The following is an 18,213-nucleotide window of genomic DNA, read 5'->3' as shown; positions in this document are numbered from 1 at the left end:
GTGAAGGAAGGATCAGTAGATGGATGGATATGTGGGGAAGTGAATGGATGAGTAGGTAGATCGGGGTGGGGAACATCAGACCCATGAATTGCAAAAGGTCTGTAAAATTATGGAGTCTAGGAACCAGTGTAACATTGTGTGTGAAACTGTATACAGCTGATTTGGGTTTGTTCCCTTGAAAAGGATATGTGCTCAAAGCACACATTCCTGGTATCCTATATGGTCCCCAAGCACCACCAGGAACTAGCTAAAGGTACTGAACCAGGTCTAAACCTTGAGCATCACTGGGCATTATCCAAAAACCTCCCCCCAAATCATGGGCTCTGGAACTGGAGTGATGGACAGACACTTCTGCTTCTCATCATTTGTCCACAGCTTCTGTATGGCCTACAAATGATGGTATAATACTCTAATGACCCTTGGTAAAATGCCCCCCATGGTATATGAATGGATGGCTGGATATATGGATGAATGGGTATATGAATGGATGATGGTTGAATTGATAGGTGGATGGATGAATGGATTTATAGATGAATAGAGTGTAGATAGGTTGATGGGTATATGGATGAATCGCTCTGTGGATGAATGGATGGATAGATGATGGGTGGATATAGTGATGGATGAATGATAGGTGGGTATTTGGATGGATAGATGGTTAGATATACGGGTATAGAATGAGTGAGTGTATGTATGGGTATATGACTGAATGATGGATGGCTGAATGTATATGGAAGGATGAATAAATGATGGAGTATATGTGGGTATATGGATGGATGATGGATGAATGAATGGGCTGATGAACAGATGCATAGATAATATAAGCACGGGTGTGTGAGTAGTTGGATGAATGGGTGGATGAATGGATAAATGGATCATAGATAGAATGATGATGAGGTGGATGACTGATTAATGGTTGAATAGATAGATGAATGGGAGGATTGAGCCTGTACCAACTTTTCCCCTGCGCCCCCAGATAATCCAAGGAAGTATCCTGAAGCACCCACTGTGCTAAACAGGGGAAACACCTGGCAGTGTTTTACCCATCAGTGTGAATCCCACTTTGTGTCCCATACCCTGGCTGTCCCTGAGGATCCCTTCAGTTTTTATTCCCATTGCCCTTCAGGGATCATATGACTATGCCACAGAACACCTCTATCATCCTACATTCTTCCTGCCTCCAGCAGGGCGGTGCCTCCATCACAAGATCTGGCATCTGGGACCTCGCTGGACTCTAAAGCTGTCATCAGTCTCTTTCCTAGTCACTTCCCTTCATTCTCTGCTGCTCTCACACCAGCTCTCCACCCCCAGACACTCCATGACCTCAACATCCACTGGTGACTCAGTGGTGCCCTGGACATTGTGGTCCTTGTCTCTGCCACTCCTAGATTCCCCAAATCTTATTTCTTCTTTCTTGGGTTCAGCCTCGACTGGTCTTTTCCAGAAACAACAAAAAAGATCCCATGGGGCCGGGTAGGTGGCGCTGGAGGTAAGGTGTCTGCCTTGCAAGCGCTAGCCAAGGAAGGACCGCGGTTCGATCCCCCGGCGTCCCATATGGTCCCCCCAAGCCAGGGGCGATTTCTGAGCACATAGCCAGGAATAACCCCTGAGCGTCAAACGGGTGTGGCCCAAAACCCCCCCCCAAAAAAAAAAAAAAGGTCCTAATCAGAAGCTCTCTTGCCAAGTGCCTGCTTCCCTAGACACCCCCTCTCCTCTACCTCCTATGGGTGTTCTTGTACTCCAGCCCAGCAATTCCTTCCAACATCTCCATCCCTACTCCCAGCCCCAAACACAGCATGGCTTGGTTCATTATTTGGATCTGTTCAGGCTTCTCGCCTCCCTTTCAGTGGCCTCATGCTGAAATTTTTTTTTCTGCTGGCAGACCCCACACACCCTTGGGGTCTATTTCAGGGTGCTCCCTCCCTGTACACATGAACAAGGCAATCAGATGAGGCCCCTCACTTTCCACATCCAAACACCATGGCCCTGCCTGGTTGCTGAAAACCTTGATATTCTCAGGGCCAAGTCCCCCACTGTGGCCCAGTTCCCAAATTACTTATATTTCTTTTTTTATGAGGAGTGTACATCTAGCAGTACTTTTGGAAGTTGGGCTTACTTCTGTCTCTGTTCACCAGGAATCACTCCTGGTGAGGTTAAGGGGACTGCATGTGGTGCTGGGAATTAAACTTGGGTCATCTGTGTTAAGGCAAATGCCCTCCTGGCTAGACTATCTCTCTGGTTGCAAGGCCTGACTTCTTTATCGAGATCCTTCCTTAATAGCCTGATGCCCACACTTTCCTGATGGAATCGCCTCTTCTAAACCCAACATATTTGATTTCCTGATCTACTGGGCTTCTTCTTCCCACAGCTCCACACATGCTCTCTCCATACCCCATTCCCCCTTCTCTCTATTCCAGCCTCCACTGTCCTTGACTACCCTCTAGAACACTGACTTTTACCTTTTCATCACTGAGCTCCACACCCTCCCTGTCTCAATGGGTTTTTTTTTTTGTTTGTTTGTTTGGTTGGTTTTTGGGTCACACCCGGCAGCTCTCAGGGGTTACTCATAGCTCAGAAATCCCTCCTGACAGGCTCAGGGGACCATATGAGATGTCAGGATTCAAACCACTGTCTTTCTGCCTGAAAGGCAAATGCCTTACCTCCATGCTATCTCTCCAGCCACTTTCCCTGTCTCAATAGGTCTCTAATTCTGCTATGTACTTACCCTGAATAGCTCTCATCTCCCTCATGCTCCTCTGTGTCTCACACTTCCCACCCACTAACCCAACATCTCAGAGCTAGTTCTTGTACTGGACATTGAGGCCTATCTAAGTGCCCATCCCCAACGTGGAGGTTCCCTCTGTGAGTTTGTTCTGGTTGATGACTTTTTAAAACATTAAAGATGGGGCCAGAGAGAGCACAGAGAGTAGGATGTTTTCCTTGCACCTGGCTGACCTGGGTTCGATTCTTGGCATCCTATATGGACCTCCAAGCATTTATGAATATGAGCCAGGAGTAAGCCCTGAACATGCTAGCTGTGCTCCCCAAAAATACTAAAATTGGGGAGACAGAATGGAAAGAGAATGAGACGAGAGAACAGTATGAAAGAACAGCCTGCCACATGGGCTAATTTGATTTCTATCTCAGAGCACAGCACCCTAGAGAGTCTTATGAATCCCACTAAGATTGATTCCTCAGCGCTGATCCAGGAGTCAGCTTTGAGCACTGTTAGGTGTGGCTCTGAAACTAAAAGCAAAGAAAGATAGAATCGAAGCTCATGAGAAAGACCCATTGGCAACTTCCCACAATGTTTGCAGGAAACTCCATATACTCTTGCCTGTGTCCCAATTCCGGTCACACCCCACACATCTCCACACTGCCTTGTCCTCTTTCCCCTGTGTTCACATTGTACAGCTATCATGACTTCTAGGCTCTTTGCCAATAGCCCACACTCTCTCTTTGCATGCCTCTTAATCACATCCTATATCAGTATAGTGCAGTGCACATCTCTTTGCCTCTTCCCCCAAAGATATAACTCAGATCCCTATCTCACTTACTTTATCCTACTTGTCACCATTAGCAATGACCATATTTTTTTCTACTTGTGCCTCTTTGTATTTATCACTAGGAGGACATTGTGATAGCATGAGGACCAATACAGTTCTCTTATCTACACCACACCATGCTCATCTAGCACCTGAGTTCTTGTTGGACAGATAAAAGGATGATGGGAGGGAGAGTTGGAGCAAAGGCTGGACAGGTGGATAGAAAAAATTGAATGGAAAATGATTTATGGTAATAGGGAGACATGCTAGGCAAAAGAAAGACAGTTGGAAAGAAGGATGGATAGACAACTAGAAAGATACATGGACAGATGGACAGAAAGGGATGGAGGAATGGATGCATAGACGAAAGAAAGAAAAAAGGTGATATATGGAGTGGGGAAAGATGGATGGATGAAAGATATAAAGAGGTGAACTGATGGAAGGCTAGGTGGGTGGATGAATGAATAAGAGAAAGAAGGATGACTAGAAGAAGGACAGGATGGTAGGCAGGCTACCATAATAAACAGGACTGATGAATGATGTAAAAGTGGATATGATGTAAAGAGTCATTTGGATCTGTGGATGTATGAATTTGTGGCTGTATGGATAGGCAGATGGATGGGTGAATGAGTGGATGGGTAGGTTGATAGATTAATGGATGGATGCATTGATAAGTAGATGGACAGGTAAATGGATGATTGATTAATGGATGGAAGGATGAATGATGGATGATGGGTGGTCCAGATGGATGGCTGGCTGAATGGATGAGAGCATTGGTGAGTGGAATACATGATGAGTGAATGAGTAGAACAGATGGTTGGGTGAATGGATGGATGAATGGATGAGTGAATGGCTGGGTAGCGGCTGGGATAGATGACAGGATGGATGTCTGACTGGTGATTGAGTCTTTCCTTGACTTGAAATCATGTTAGACCCTATCATTCTTTTGGGAAAGATATTTCCAATTACACAGTACAGGATCCTAATGATTCATGTACCCATGTCACAGAGGTTGCTGCAGTGCCCAAAGACTCCATGCTGCCCAGCCCCCACAGCAGCACAGTGCAAGAAGGTGCATCCTTCCTGCAGGCTGTTGTCTGTCCCACTGTCCTTCCTTTCCCGAAGCAGGAAGAGCTGTCATCCTGGCCTCTGCTGCGCTCCCCATGCCTTCCTCTTCCTGGCCCAGGAACCAGTTCTTCCTTCCCCAGTCCCCAGCAGGGCAGCAGGGGCAGGCGCCAGGCTGAGGTCAGAAGGGCCTGGACTCTCCTCTCTGTCAGCAGTTTCAAGCCACAGGGGCCCTGGCGTCAGAGCCAACTGAGGGAGCAGAGCACAAGGATCCGGGGTGAGGGTTGGGCTGGGCAGGAAGTCCCGCTGGGGGCAAGGGACAGCTGCCACCTCTAATCCTCATTTGGGACAGCCTGGGATGGAGAGAGAGGCCTGGATGGCATCTCACAAAGAACAAGAGAATGAAGGGGAGGGGCACCTCCAACAGGGTGAGTGCAGGTCTGTTCTTTCCCTGGGGCCCAATCTTTCTATCTGGGTCTCCTTCCCTTCACTCTCCTGGAAGGTGGCCTCCCTGGCTCCCTCTGTTTGTAGTAGCCTTCACCCTGTGCTTTTACCCTGTCTCTCAGACAAGAGTGGGGTGCCAGGCTGAGAGCACCAAGGGGACCTGGGAGCTGTGTGTCCCAGAACTGGGTCCCCTTCCAGCAGGCTTCATCACTGGGGGTCTTCTGTTCCAGGGCCCTCACCTACCTCCTGCCTGCTGAGATTGCGTCTTCATCTTTCCCAGTCTGAGGCCCGAGGCTCGAGTCCAGCATCGCTTGGCCATAGTATGTGGTCAGTCCCTGATTCTGTTCTGCAGTTCACCTCCTGACCATCTTAGTGATGACAATCCCACTAGCAGTGATGGCTAACCTTTTCGAGCCCGAGTGCCCAAACTGCTGCACAAAACCAAAGAATTTCCTCAAAAGTGCCAGCACGTCAATTAAACCTTAATAACAAGATTTTAGTATCTAAAAACTAGGCGGCATGCCCCGCATGTCTTAATTGCAGATCTTCCTGCGTGCCGGCTGCAAGGCCTTCGCATGCCACCGCGAAGATCTCTTAGTCCTCAAAGCAGCTGTGCCCAAGAATGGACAGAGGCAGAATCAGCCATGCTGCAGATCAATCCAGGAGGAGCTGGCATCCCCAAACAAGGATGCTAGGAGGGGTCTATGGAGGCTGCTGTCTTCTCCCTCCATAGTGGGGGTCAGGCCTGTGAGTTCCTGATGATGGGTTTCCCAGAAAGTGCCTGGATCCCCAAGTCTACTTATACTCCCCTAAATCACTCTGTAACTAGTTCTTTCGACCTAGGCTCAGCAGGCTGGAGGACACAGTTAGATGCCTGTGATCTGGGTTTTGTCCCTGGCACCACTTGGCATTTCTGTCTGCATGTGAACATGTGTATGCATGTACATGACTGTGAGCACATTGTGTATGTACGCACTATGGCACTCCCACATACACATGTGCAAGCCTGTGTGAGTCCACACACGCACGGATCTGTGTGTGTCTTACATGCCTGTAATTTGTGCACACCTGCATGCAGCTAAGCATGTATATATGTATGTTCACATGTTTACATTCTGCACAGAAATGCCTATGTGTACACATACTTATATATGTTTGTGTAATGTTTGTGGGTAGACATGTACATGCTTGCATTCTCTATATAAGCACATGTATGCTTGCCTATGGGTATATTTACACATGTAAATGAGTGCATATATGCTTACATCCTATATACAAGAACATAGGTATACATGCTTGTGGGTCCACAAACATGTAAACACATGCCTGCATCCTATATCCAAACACACCTGTACACATATGTGAATATCTTCCTGCATTTCTATATATAAGCTCATGGTATACATATATGTGGGTACACACATAGTACATGCGTTCTCTGCCAGAATTCCTGTAATCACATGTCTGTGGGTGGGAACTCAGTACATTTGTGCAGACATACCTGCATTCCTGTGAGCATGCACGTATACATCTGTGACACACACGCTAACCACGTCACTTCATGCAGATGAACTTCCATTGGTAGAAGTCAGGAGCCCCAAGGATGTGGCTTGATACTGAGTGGGCTGGAGGACTTGTGCTGAGCCTCCCTGAAAGCTGGATTCTGAGTTCCCCAGGGCATAGCACTGCCTTTCCTAGCCCAGGTGCTTGCTTCTTCCGTTGGAATTCACAACCCTCTCTGGTATCACACTGGATGTGTGTGCGTGTGAGTGGGAGGATGGGAATCATAACTATTTGGTCCATAGGAAAAGATTTCTGTAGGTGCAGTAACCACCAAAAAATTAAAATCTCCCTCTCCCCATACCCCAACTGCATCTTGAGTCCCAGGAGTTTCTGGCAGCGCTCAACCATGTAGTCTTTCTCTAGGGCAGTGGTTCTCAAATAGTGGGGTGTGCCGGGTGGGGAGCGCTAGGCTCCTTAAAGGGGGGGTGTTTGACCTCAGCAAACACTGTCATAACAAGCTAAGCCCCATGTCTATGTCTCTGTATGTCTCTGGAGCTGAGAGTTGCTGTGTCCTGCTTCAAACCCCGCTTCGAAAGGCCATGCGTTGCAAAACGTACTCATTGTAGCCATTCATCCAGACATCACCTCTGATTAAAAATTCAGCTCAAATTATTTTATGTATTTTTGTTTTGCAGGTTAAAGTTGTTTTTAAATAAAGATACTATTTACAGTCTCACGGGGGGGGGGGCACGAAAATGTTTTCTTCTTCCTAGCAGGGCATGACAGAAAATAATTGAGAAGCACTGCTCTAGTGAAAAGTGCAAGAGTTGGGGAAGGGGTGATCTGGGGATCTCTTCTATCTGGGGTGTCCTGGGAGGGGGCAGAAGAAAGGGACGAGTTTGGTCTGGGAAATGTGTCATAGATATAAGGTTTGGTCTTTAGAGGAAGGACCTTGCCACCCGCATCAAGAATAGGGAGGCTGGAGAGACAGAACAGTGAGGACATTTGCTTTGCATGTGGTTTTATACCCAGAATCCCAAGGCTAACAGGAGTAATTTCTTCCTTCCTTCCTTCCTTCCTTCCTTCCTTCCTTCCTTCCTTCCTTCCTTCCTTCCTTCCTTCCTTCCTTCCTTCCTTCCTTCCTTCCTTCTTTCTTTCTTTCTTTCTTTCTTTCTTTCTTTCTTTCTTTCTTTCTTTCTTTCTTGTTTTTGGGTCACACCCAGCAGCGCTCAGGGGTTACTCCTGGCTCCATGCTCAGACATCGCTCCTGGCAGGCTCAGGAGACCATATGGGATGCCAGGATTCGAACCAATGATCTTTTGCATGCAAGGCAAACGCTTTACCTGCCAGGAGTAATTTCTGAATGCAGAGTTAGGAGTAACCCCTGAGCACCGCTGAGTTTGGCCAGAAAAAACAAACAAACAAAAAGAATGGGAGCTTTAGGGGTTAGAGAAACAGAGGGTAGGGCACTGGCCTTGCATGTAGTCAATCTTTCTTCAATCTCCTGCATCCTGTGAGATTCCTAGGAGTCCTATCAGGAGTGATCCCTGAATGCAGAAGCAAGAGTCAGCCCAAGTATTGCCCTCACCAAAAAGTAACAATGAGTGGAGCTGATAGTGGGGAGTTAGGAGTTGCAAGGCATATTTGGAGAAGCATGGGGGCTGGATGGAGTAAGTGGGCCCTGAAGGTGGCAGAGAGGAGCCATATCCTGATTCCCCGGGGAGCTGTACCCAGCTGTACCTGCCAGCTGTACCCAGTTTGGCTCAGGGCTACATTCCCCCCAGTGGCAGGGTAGGAGGTGTTATCAGCCAGCCCAGCTGGCTCAGAGGTGACCCCCCAGTGCTGCTAAATCAGGGCTGTGAGCTTGGGCCAAAGGAAGAGGAAAATGCAGGCAGGATGTCCTCTCCTGGGGCCGGCCAGTCCTTTCTCATGAACCCCCGCTGACCTCGCTGGCCATGTGCAGGGCTCCCCCAACTCTCGACCCTGACCTGGACCAGCTCCCCAACAGGTCCCCAGGAGCTGGAGGGGGTAGCAAGAGGTGGAGTGGACTGGGTTGTAGATGCCAGCTCCATAGTCCCTGCCTGAAAAGCTCCATGGGGTACCCCGACCCTGCCTGGGCCTCACTGAATGCCCGCAAACCTTCCTGCTCCCAGACTTCTCCGGAAAAGCCGGATCCCAGAGGAAGCTAGTGTTTGAGAGGCGAAATACAGGAGACCTGAGCTCTGGCCAGCTGTACCTGCAGTGCCACCCCCATGCCACGACACATGGTGGCAAGCCATAGTGTCTACCAGAAGTAGGTACCAGGAGTCCCGGGGGGCGGGGAATCTCTGGATCCCCCTCTCACCCAGCTTCATCAAGGGTGCTCAGAACACTGGGGAGACAGGTGATGTGCCCTGGGAAAGAACCCCTCTCAAGTTTCTGGATCCTCCTGATCCCTGGCTTCCCACTTTCTGCTTTGGCCTAGCCACAGGCCCTGCCCGGTGCAGAGGACACCACTGAGCGTCTCCCACTCAGACCACCTGCCTTCCTATGGAGTCCCACTCACCTGCTACCTGCTGCTGGGCTGTTTTGAGATTTACCTAGTCTCTATGCAGTAGCACCCCTCCTGCTCCGGCCCCCTGCTCAGAACACCCCTTTCTAGGCGAGATGCTGACTATAGTACCCTAATTCTCCCTTCCTCCTGCCATCTTTGCAGAGGGTCTTGGAGCTCTCAGAGGCACGAGTGCCCCATCTAGAAGTGAGCCCTGCACCCCCTGTCCCCAGGTGAAGGGCGCCTGTGTCTCAGCTCTGCCGTCAGCCCAGTGCCCGGGAACCGGGTTGGTTCCCCAGAACAGCAGCTGGGGGCCTGGGGCCCGCTGTCTGTGGGCACATCAGAGAACTCGCTGTGTGTCGCCCTCGGCCCCGGAGGGAGTCTCAGCTAGTGGACGCTTGCAGCGGGCCCAGATCGGGCGTGAGCCCCACGTCCGCGGCTGAGGACCGAGCCAGGCGCCCGCACGGAATTCAGGACCGAGGGGACCGCGGGGTGCGGGGCGGCCCAAGACTTCGCGCGGAGGGGCCGAGCCCCGACGGCTCGCGGAGAGCGATCGGGAGCTCCCCACGGCACGGCCTCGCGTCCAGACCCGCAAGCAGACGCCGGGCCCGACCTCCCGCCCCCGCCCCGCGCGGCCCCCTGCGAGGAGTCCCTCCGCTATGCGGGGGTCTTGCTCCTTCCGACCGGCCACGCACTCGGGTCCAGAGGGCTGGACTCGGACTCACCGTGCAGGAGTTCCAGGCAGAGCCACAGGCGCAAGCACAGCGCAGCGCCCCGCTGCATCTCCAGCCGCAGCGCCGGGTGAGACGTGAGCGGCCGCCGCTCGGCTCGGGGAATGCCGCTGGACGGGGCGCGGGGCCGGCAGGGCTGGAGCGCGAGGTGGGCGGGGCCTGGAAAAGGGGCGTGGCCAGATAACCTAGTGGGCGAGGCATCCGGGAGTTGGGAGGGGCTACGCCGAGAGGGCCCGTCGTGGGCGGGGATTCAGGGGGCGTAGCCCCGAAAACACGCCCACTACCGGGTGTGGCCACACAGAAGCAGGTCTTCTATTGGTTGAATGGAACTGCTTGGGGGTGTGGCTACATCCCTGGAGGGCGGGGCCGAGAGGGGTTGGGCTATTTTGATGTATCTCGGTGGGTGGGCCGGGCCCACGTCTGGGGTCAGATCCCTAAGGCCTGGCACGGCACACCTAGTCCCCGGTCCCTTCCCTTCTTAGTATGCGGCCCTAGCCCAGTGATTCTCAAATAGGGGGGCGCGAGGCTCCTAAAGGGGGGGGGCGCGTTTGACCTCGGCAGACACTGTCCTAACAAGCTAAGCCCCATGTTTATGTCTCTGTATGTCTTTGGAGCTGAGAAATTGCTGTGTCCTGCTTCCAACCCCACTTCGAAAAGCTATGCATTGCAAAACGTGCTCATTGTGGCCATTAATTCAGACATCACCTCTGATTAAAAAATCAGATCAAGGGGCCGGAGAGATAGCACAGCGGCGTTTGCCTTGCAAGCAGCCGATCCAGGACCAAAGGTGGTTGGTTCGAATCCCGGTGTCCCATATGGTCCCCTGTGCCTGCCAGGAGCTATTTCTGAGCAGACAGCCAGGAGTAACCCCTGAGCACCGCCGGGTGTGGCCCCAAAACAGAACAAAACAAAACAAAACAAAAAAATCAGATCAAGGGACTAGAGAGATAGCTGCGTTTAGAAGCACGGTGGTTCGAATCCCGGCATCCCTATGGTCCCCCGAGCCTACATGGGCGATTTCTGAGTGATTTTTGAGTCAGCTCAAATTATTTTATATACTTTTGTTTTGCAGGTTAAAGTTTTTTCTTTTAATAAAGATACTATTTACAGTCGCGCGGGGGACGAGAAAAATGTTTTCTTTTTCCTAGGGGGGCATGACAGAAAATAATTGAGAAGCACTGCCCTAGCCCAAGATAAGACGAGGCGCGCTCAGCACGGACTGGTGCATGCCGGCGGCGCCTTCCCAGGGCCGGGTGGTGGAGAGCGTCAAAGGACGCAGCTATGGGTGATGTCCTTGGTCGTGGCCGACGTGAAGCTAGTGAAAATAAATCCTGTGCTTTTCCCAGCTCCTTCCCTAGAACTTCTTCTAATGACAGTGACTTAAAGGAACCAAGAATCCCGTCACCCCATGAACTCAACTGTAAAAAATAACACTCATTCGTCTGATAATCTGTAACCTCTGGCCAGAGATAGCCAGATGAATTCACCTCTACCTGGCAAGCTTCCCCGCTGCCTCTTGTGATCTGTCCCTAGATATTTTTTTGTTTTGTTTTTGTTTTATTTTGTTTGTTTTTTGGCAGCGCTCAGGGGTTACTCATGGCTCTATGTTCAGAAATCACGCCTGGGCAGGCTTGGAAAACATTTGAACCATCGTCCTTCTGCATGTAAGGCAAACGCCCTACCTCCATGCTATCTCTCTGGCCCCCCATCCCCTAGATATTTTTGCCCTGAGCTCATTCTACCTTCCTGAAAAAGCAAAAGGAAAAAAAAGGTGACATTTGACTCGCTGACTTTGCAGCCTTGGCGCGGATTTCCTCCCGCTTTTCAGAGCTGTTTTCAGAATTTTCCGACTCACAAACAATCCCCGCGTAGGGCAGTCTCCAGCCCCGCCTGTCAACTCCCTCCGCCCCCCATTTTCTCTACAAAGGGGCTCCGCATTCACTCCGGGAAACGAGGTTTAAGCACCAGCCGACCCTGACCCTCTAGTCTAGTGCAAGAATGAATCGAGTCGATTGGATGAATCCCCAAAGCCGCCAGGACACAGAGGCTGAAGTCAGTCAAGTTGGAGAAATCAAGTAAATGAAGATAGATCACCCTGACCAACTTTTATAGGTCGCTCCAATTTTTTAAAAATATTTTTGTTTTGAAAGCACACCCGGCGAAGGTCAGGGCTCACTACAGGCTCTGCTCTCAGAAATTACTCCCCTACCTGCTGTACTATTTCTCTGGTTCTGGATTTTCCCAACTTTGTTGTTGTTGTTGTTTTTTGTTTTTGTTTTGTTTTGTTTTGTTTTGTTTTGGGCCACACCCGGCGGTGCTCAGGGGTTACTCCTGGCTGTCTGCTCAGAAATAGCTCCTGGCAGGCACAGGGGACCATATGGGACACCGGGATTCGAACCAATCACGTTTGGTCCTGGATCGGCTGCTTGCAAGGCAAACAAACACCACTGTGCTATCTCTCCGGGCCCACACAGAGCTATTTCTCCGGCCCTGTCAAGAGTAATTTCTGAGCACAGAGCTAAGAGTAAACCATGAGAGCTACTGGGTGTGGCCCCAAAACCAAAAATAATAAATAAATAAATTTCCTGTTATTTATAAGAGGTCCATAGATTTCATGTTATTTAATATTTACTTATTTTTAAATGTAAAATTCATGTTATTTATACATTTATTTAAATGCATATTGCTATTTTTTAAGAAGAGATTAAAGTTTTATTTGAGGGCTAAAATGGGCAAAGTCTGATATTAATGTAATCAAGAGAGATTCAAACATTTATTGGTAAAATTCGGAAGAACAGATGTAACAAAAATATATTAAAACATAGAAGGACAGGGGCTTGAGAGATAGCACAGCAGTAGGGCATCTGCCTTGCATGCAGTCAATCCAGGACAGACAGTAGTTTGAATCCCAGCACTCCATATGGTCCTCATTGCTTGCCAGGAGCGATTTCTGAGTGCAGAGCCAGGAGTAATCCCTTGTAACTCACAGCATAGCATTGACCCCAAAATGTGATTCTTGAGCCTAGAGCCAGGAGTGAAGTCCTAAGCACTTCTTGGCGGTTACTCCAAATTTACAAATAACAAATAACTTAAACATAGAATATGAGAGAGAGTGATAGAGAGAGACAGAGAGAGAAGGGTGAAGAGAGAGAGAGAGAAAGAGAGAGAGAGAGAGAGAAGGGAGTGAGCACGCAATTGCTATTGTAAAAAATTTTATTTCCTTATTGATTAATTGATTTTTGGGCCACACCAAGCGGTGCTCAGGGGTTACTCTTGGCTCTGCACTCAGAAATCGCCCCTGGCAGGCTGGGGGACCAGATGGGTGCTGAGAATCGAACAGGGTTCCTCCCAGGTCGGCTGCATGCAAGACAAATGCCCTACAGCTGTGCTATCTCTCTGGCCTACATATTACTTTTTTTTGTTTTTTGTTTTTGGGCCATACCCGGCAGTGCTCAGGGGTTACTCCTGGCTGTCTGCTCAGAAATAGCTCCTGGCAGGCACGGGGGACCATATGGGACACCGGGATTCGAACCAACCACCTTTGGTCCTGGATCGGCTGCTTGCAAGGCAAACGCCACTGTGCTATCTCTCTGGGCCCCATATTACTATTTTTTTAATATAATTTTTATTTTGATCATAGTGTCTTACATATTGTTGACAATAACATTTTAGGTACATATTTACATAAAATCAGGGGGGATTCCCATCACCAAATTGTCCTCCCTACACCTCCGTTTTTGTCCTACCTCCCATTTCCTCTTCCCTCACCCCCAGGGCGGCTAGAATATGTGGTCCCCTCTGTATCCAACCCACTACTTAGTAGTCTTGCACCTGTTTGGTCTTGATGCCTCCCTTATCTCCCCCTCTAACTGTAGGCAGGACTAGCTAGTTCAAGTTGCGTGGTTTTGCCTGAAAAAGAGAAGATAAACTGGGGTAAGAGTCTAATACTCCAAAAATGGGTGGAATCCTTCTAGAGGCTCTCATCATCGATTTGGGAGATGAAGGAGAAAAAGAAGGTGAAACACTCCACCAGTACCAAAAAAAGTGTCAATTATCCAGTGAGGACTCCAGCTATATCGATAAGCACCACAAAAAACAGATGAAAAACAAAACAAAACAAACAAACAAACAAACCAAAAACACGCCATGGTCTTGAAATAAGAAACATGGCATAGCACATAACGAAAGAAAAGAAAAGAAGAGAAAAAAATAAGTATAATTGGGGACAACGATTTCAATAATCACACCCAAACAGAGAAATCGACCAAAATAGATAGGTAAATAAAAATAATAATAACAATAATAAATGAAGGTAAAAATATATATGTGTATATATATATATATATATATATATAAAATAACCAAGGTTTTGTGCTTTTTGTATTTTTGTTTTTTCCCCTCCTGCCCTGGCACAGTAAATATTGGGGTCATTCGAAAAGGAATTCACTTGGCCTAAGAAATATGGGGTTTCTCCGTCCTTGGAGTATACTGTCATGGGATCAGCTCTAGACTTTGCTCAGGATCATTTATTCTCCCGGTGGTGTTTTTTTGGTGTGTGGAAGACTTCTGCTCTGTCCAGGGTGATACAATCAGAGCTCTGTGTTTAGAGGTCTCAGTATCTGCACAGATCATGAGGTGGGACTTATGATGAAGTCAGTCTTTGTGGTTCTAGAGGTTCTGTTACCTCAGTGTCGTTTTAATCCATCTCTGTGGTTGGTGATCTTGGTCTTTGCACTGAACCTAGGATGGCACCTAGGATAGCGTCTTTCTTTGTGCTTCCAGAAGCCCCATTCTGTTGCAGTTGTCTCTGTCAGACCTTTGGGACTGGGGATCATGATTATTGTGCAAGTCTATTTTTGTACATTTTTCACACAGCCAAGAGGTGAGCTCGTTCTTGGTCGCCGCCTGGCGGCTGCTTCTATAAAAACAAAGCTCTGCAGTGATCATGTCCTGTTCCAGGATGTCCCGCAAAGCTAGGATAGGACCAATGCCTAGGTGGAGTTTGCAAGGGTTCAATAGCCGGACATCATGCCTGCAGGCTTTTGCAAAGCAAGGGGTGAATGGCTGTGGGTTCCGAGAGAGCCCGATTGGCTGAGACTCTGTCCATTCATGAAGTCACTGGAAGATTTTTTTTTCAGCCTTCCTGGTGCGCCTCCTTTCAACTTCATTGTTGGCAATCCTTTCAGCAGGCGACGGTGTCTGGGAGGGAATGTGAGTGCATGGGATGAGCAATGGAGTCTCTTACCAAGCTCAGCCTGAATGGGACGGTCTGGGGACTTGTCATCCAACCTCTCTTGTGCTTTTTCTGTTCGATCTTGCTGTTTATGGGACACAGAGGTGGGAAGAAGCAAGGCTACTTAGAAAACCGCACAGAGGGTGGTTCACCGCTCCTTAAGACAGAACTTTTAGTATTATATATAACAAATACAAATTTATGCTAGTGTATAGTAAATGTATAATGTTTGTGTGTGTGTGTGTGTGTGTGTGTGTGTGTGTGTGTGTGGTTTTTGGGTCACACCCAACAGTGCTCAGGGGTTATTTCTGGCTCCAGGCTCAGAAATTGCTCCTGGCAGGCACAGGGGACCATATGGGGAGTTGGATTCGAACTGATGACCTCCTGCATGAAAGGCAAACGCCTTACCTCCATGCTATCTCTCCGGCCTCATTTTTATTTTTTTATTTTTTTTGGTTTTTGGGCCACACCCGGCGTTGCTCAGGGATTACTCCTGGCTGTCTGCTCAGAAATAGCTCCTGGCAGGCACGGGGGACCATATGGGACATCGGGACTCGAACCAACCACCTTAGGTCCTGGATCGGCTGCTTGCAAGGCAAACGCCGCTGTGCTATCTCTCCGGGCCCTATAATGTGTTTTAAGTAGCATAAATCATTTTACCTTTGTATTTCTTAAAATTTTAATACCATTATAAATATAAATTACTTATTTTTAATTTTATATTTACAATATAATGATTTCTATTTATTTATTTTTATTTTGCATGATTTGTATTTTATTATATTTTACACCATTTTATGCATTTTATATTTATATATTTGTTTAAATATATATCTAATTCTTTTTTGTTTTTTTTTTTTTTTGGCCACACCTGGTGATGCTCAGGGGTTAGTCCTGGCTATGTGCTCAGAAATTGCCCCTGGCTTGGGGGACCACAGGGACATTGGAGGATCGAACCTCGGTCTGTCCTAGGTTAGCGTGTGCAAGACAAATGCTCTACCGCCATCGCTCCAACCCCAAATTTTTTCTATTTCTTACTGATATTTTATTCTACTTATACCATAATACATTTAAAATATTTACATGTGGGTCCGGAGAGATAGCACAGCGGTGTTTGCCTTGCAAGCAGCCGATCCAGGACCTAAGGTGGTTGGTTCAAATCCCGGTGTCCCATATGGTCCCCCGTGCCTGCCAGGAGCTATTTCTGAGCAGACACCCAGGAGTAACCCCTGAGCACCACCGGGTGTGGCCCAAAAACCAAAAACCAAAAAAATTTACATGTTTTCACATATTTATTTAAATTTATGAATTTATGTAGTCACAGCTTCCAAGTTTGTAGTTTGGAAACTGTCAAGACTTTTTGTTTGTTTATTACTGGGCATTCAGTGCCGTCTCCTGGCTCTGTGATCAGAGATTAGTCTTGGGGGGCGGTGCTCAGGGGACCTCTGCATGTGCAGATGTCAGTCACATACAAGGTGACTCCCTACCTACTATACTAATTTTCAGTTACCAGGATTTTTCTTCTTTTACAAGGACATGATCTTCTTTTCTTTTCTTTTCTTTTTTTTTAAATTATTATTTTGCTCTACTCGCTTCTGTGCTCAGGGCTCAAGGACTCTTCGGAGTGCTGCTGGGGATCAGATCTGGGCTGGTTTTGTGCAAAGCAAGTGCCCTACCCATTGTGCTGTATATTCAGCTCCAGACCTCAACAGCTTATAATATGGAGCTTCCACATAAGGAAAGACAAACAGAGGTCAAAGACTGTGTCTTCCCCTCCCCAATCCAGTCCATCTCTGACTAATAGTTAAGACAGTGCTGAGAATTTGTAGGAAATGTAGAATAGACTCCTCTAAAGTTCTTCCAAATATAACCAGGCAAGTGTAATAAAAAATTGGGAATTTTTGAGTCTGAGGGTAGGCTCAAAAATGATGGTGGTGGTAGTATAGAACAATCCCCAGGGATACTGATAGATTTCTTTTATTTTTTGATACTGATAGATTTGTCTTGAAATATAAGCCACATGAGAAGTTGCCTCAGAGAACAGAGAACTAGGAAAGGAGGCAGTGGAACAGAGCCTGTTTGGAATCTGAACAAGCCACAAATATCAATTCTAAGATCTACCTCTGTCAGTGAGCCCAGCTATAATTGGATCATTCTGTGCAATGTCAGCCCTGGGGTACTGTGAGTACAACAGAGCTTAACATCTGGATATGGGTAGGTAGATGGTCCTTCAAATCGACAGGATGGCTATTCTCAGGCCATTCTGCACATGATCCAGTCTCAAAGTCCACATACATACACATAGACATATTAGAAGATTCCTGGAAAGGGAGAAATAAATTTATGAAAACAACTAATAATAAGGAGGATTGGGGGTGGGGGAGAACAGGGCCAGGACCTCCTAGTTGCTTACTATAAGGCATTAATACAAGTATTAGAGGGGCCAGAGCAGTGGCACATCGGTAACGCATTTGCCAACCTAGGACGGACCTCAGTTTGATCCCCTGGTGTCCCATATGATCCTCCAAGTCAGGAGCGAGTTCTAAGCACATAGCCAGGAGTATGAGAGTCACAGGGTATGACCCCATCCCCCCAAAAGGAAAAAAAGTATTCTAGTATCTGAAAATTAATTACCAGACCTGGAAAACCCACGAACATTTGACTCTGGTATGGAAAGCTGGGGGGGGGGAACGGGGGGGGGGCCGGGGGGAGAAGCAGGCATAAGCTGTTTTCGGTGTGAACTCATTGAAGGCTTCAAAACAGTCACTGAGAATATTTTCCAAGAGCAAACCAAAACCACATTGCAGATTACAGAGATGTCACGTCTCATGTAAGGAATAATGGAAAGTATCTTCCCAGTACATGCTGGGCCTATGCAAACAATTGCCACTCTAACACCGTCTTTGCTGTGCTCCGTTGACTCATCCTAAATGAAATAATGTATTATGATCAACTGTGTCAACAATACTATAGCCCTCAATATGAAAGGAGTTACATATATTTTGTGGCTTTAGATTGCTTTGTGTACTACTAAGAAATGTTTATAATGTACTGCAATCTGGGGACTTGAGGGACAAAGTAGTTTTGCATGTGTTTTGTTTATTTTTCTTTCATTTTTTTTGAGGGGGGGGTCACATCTGGCAGTGCTCAGGGGTTACTCCTGGC

General features: G+C 47.9%; 2 protein-coding genes across 2 annotated transcripts in view; one reads left to right on the top strand and one right to left on the bottom strand.

Annotated features, from left to right (window-relative positions):
- The window catches only part of FLT4 (fms related receptor tyrosine kinase 4), a 36,686-nt gene extending 26,870 nt beyond the window's left edge, over positions 1-9,816 (bottom strand). Inside the window, exon 1 of the mRNA XM_049778341.1 lies at positions 9,810-9,816. The gene's annotated coding sequence lies outside the window, so the exon portion shown is untranslated. The remainder of the gene's footprint in view (positions 1-9,809) is intronic.
- Positions 1-18,213, top strand: part of SQSTM1 (sequestosome 1) — a 479,040-nt gene that overhangs the window by 368,205 nt on the left and 92,622 nt on the right. The gene's annotated exons all lie outside the window — the stretch shown is intronic.

The sequence above is a fragment of the Suncus etruscus genome, chromosome 8 (genome assembly GCF_024139225.1).
Source record: "Suncus etruscus isolate mSunEtr1 chromosome 8, mSunEtr1.pri.cur, whole genome shotgun sequence".
NCBI lineage: Eukaryota > Metazoa > Chordata > Mammalia > Eulipotyphla > Soricidae > Suncus > Suncus etruscus.
The sequence above is the reverse complement of the archived record's forward strand: the minus strand, read 5'-3'. Positions and strand labels throughout refer to the sequence as shown.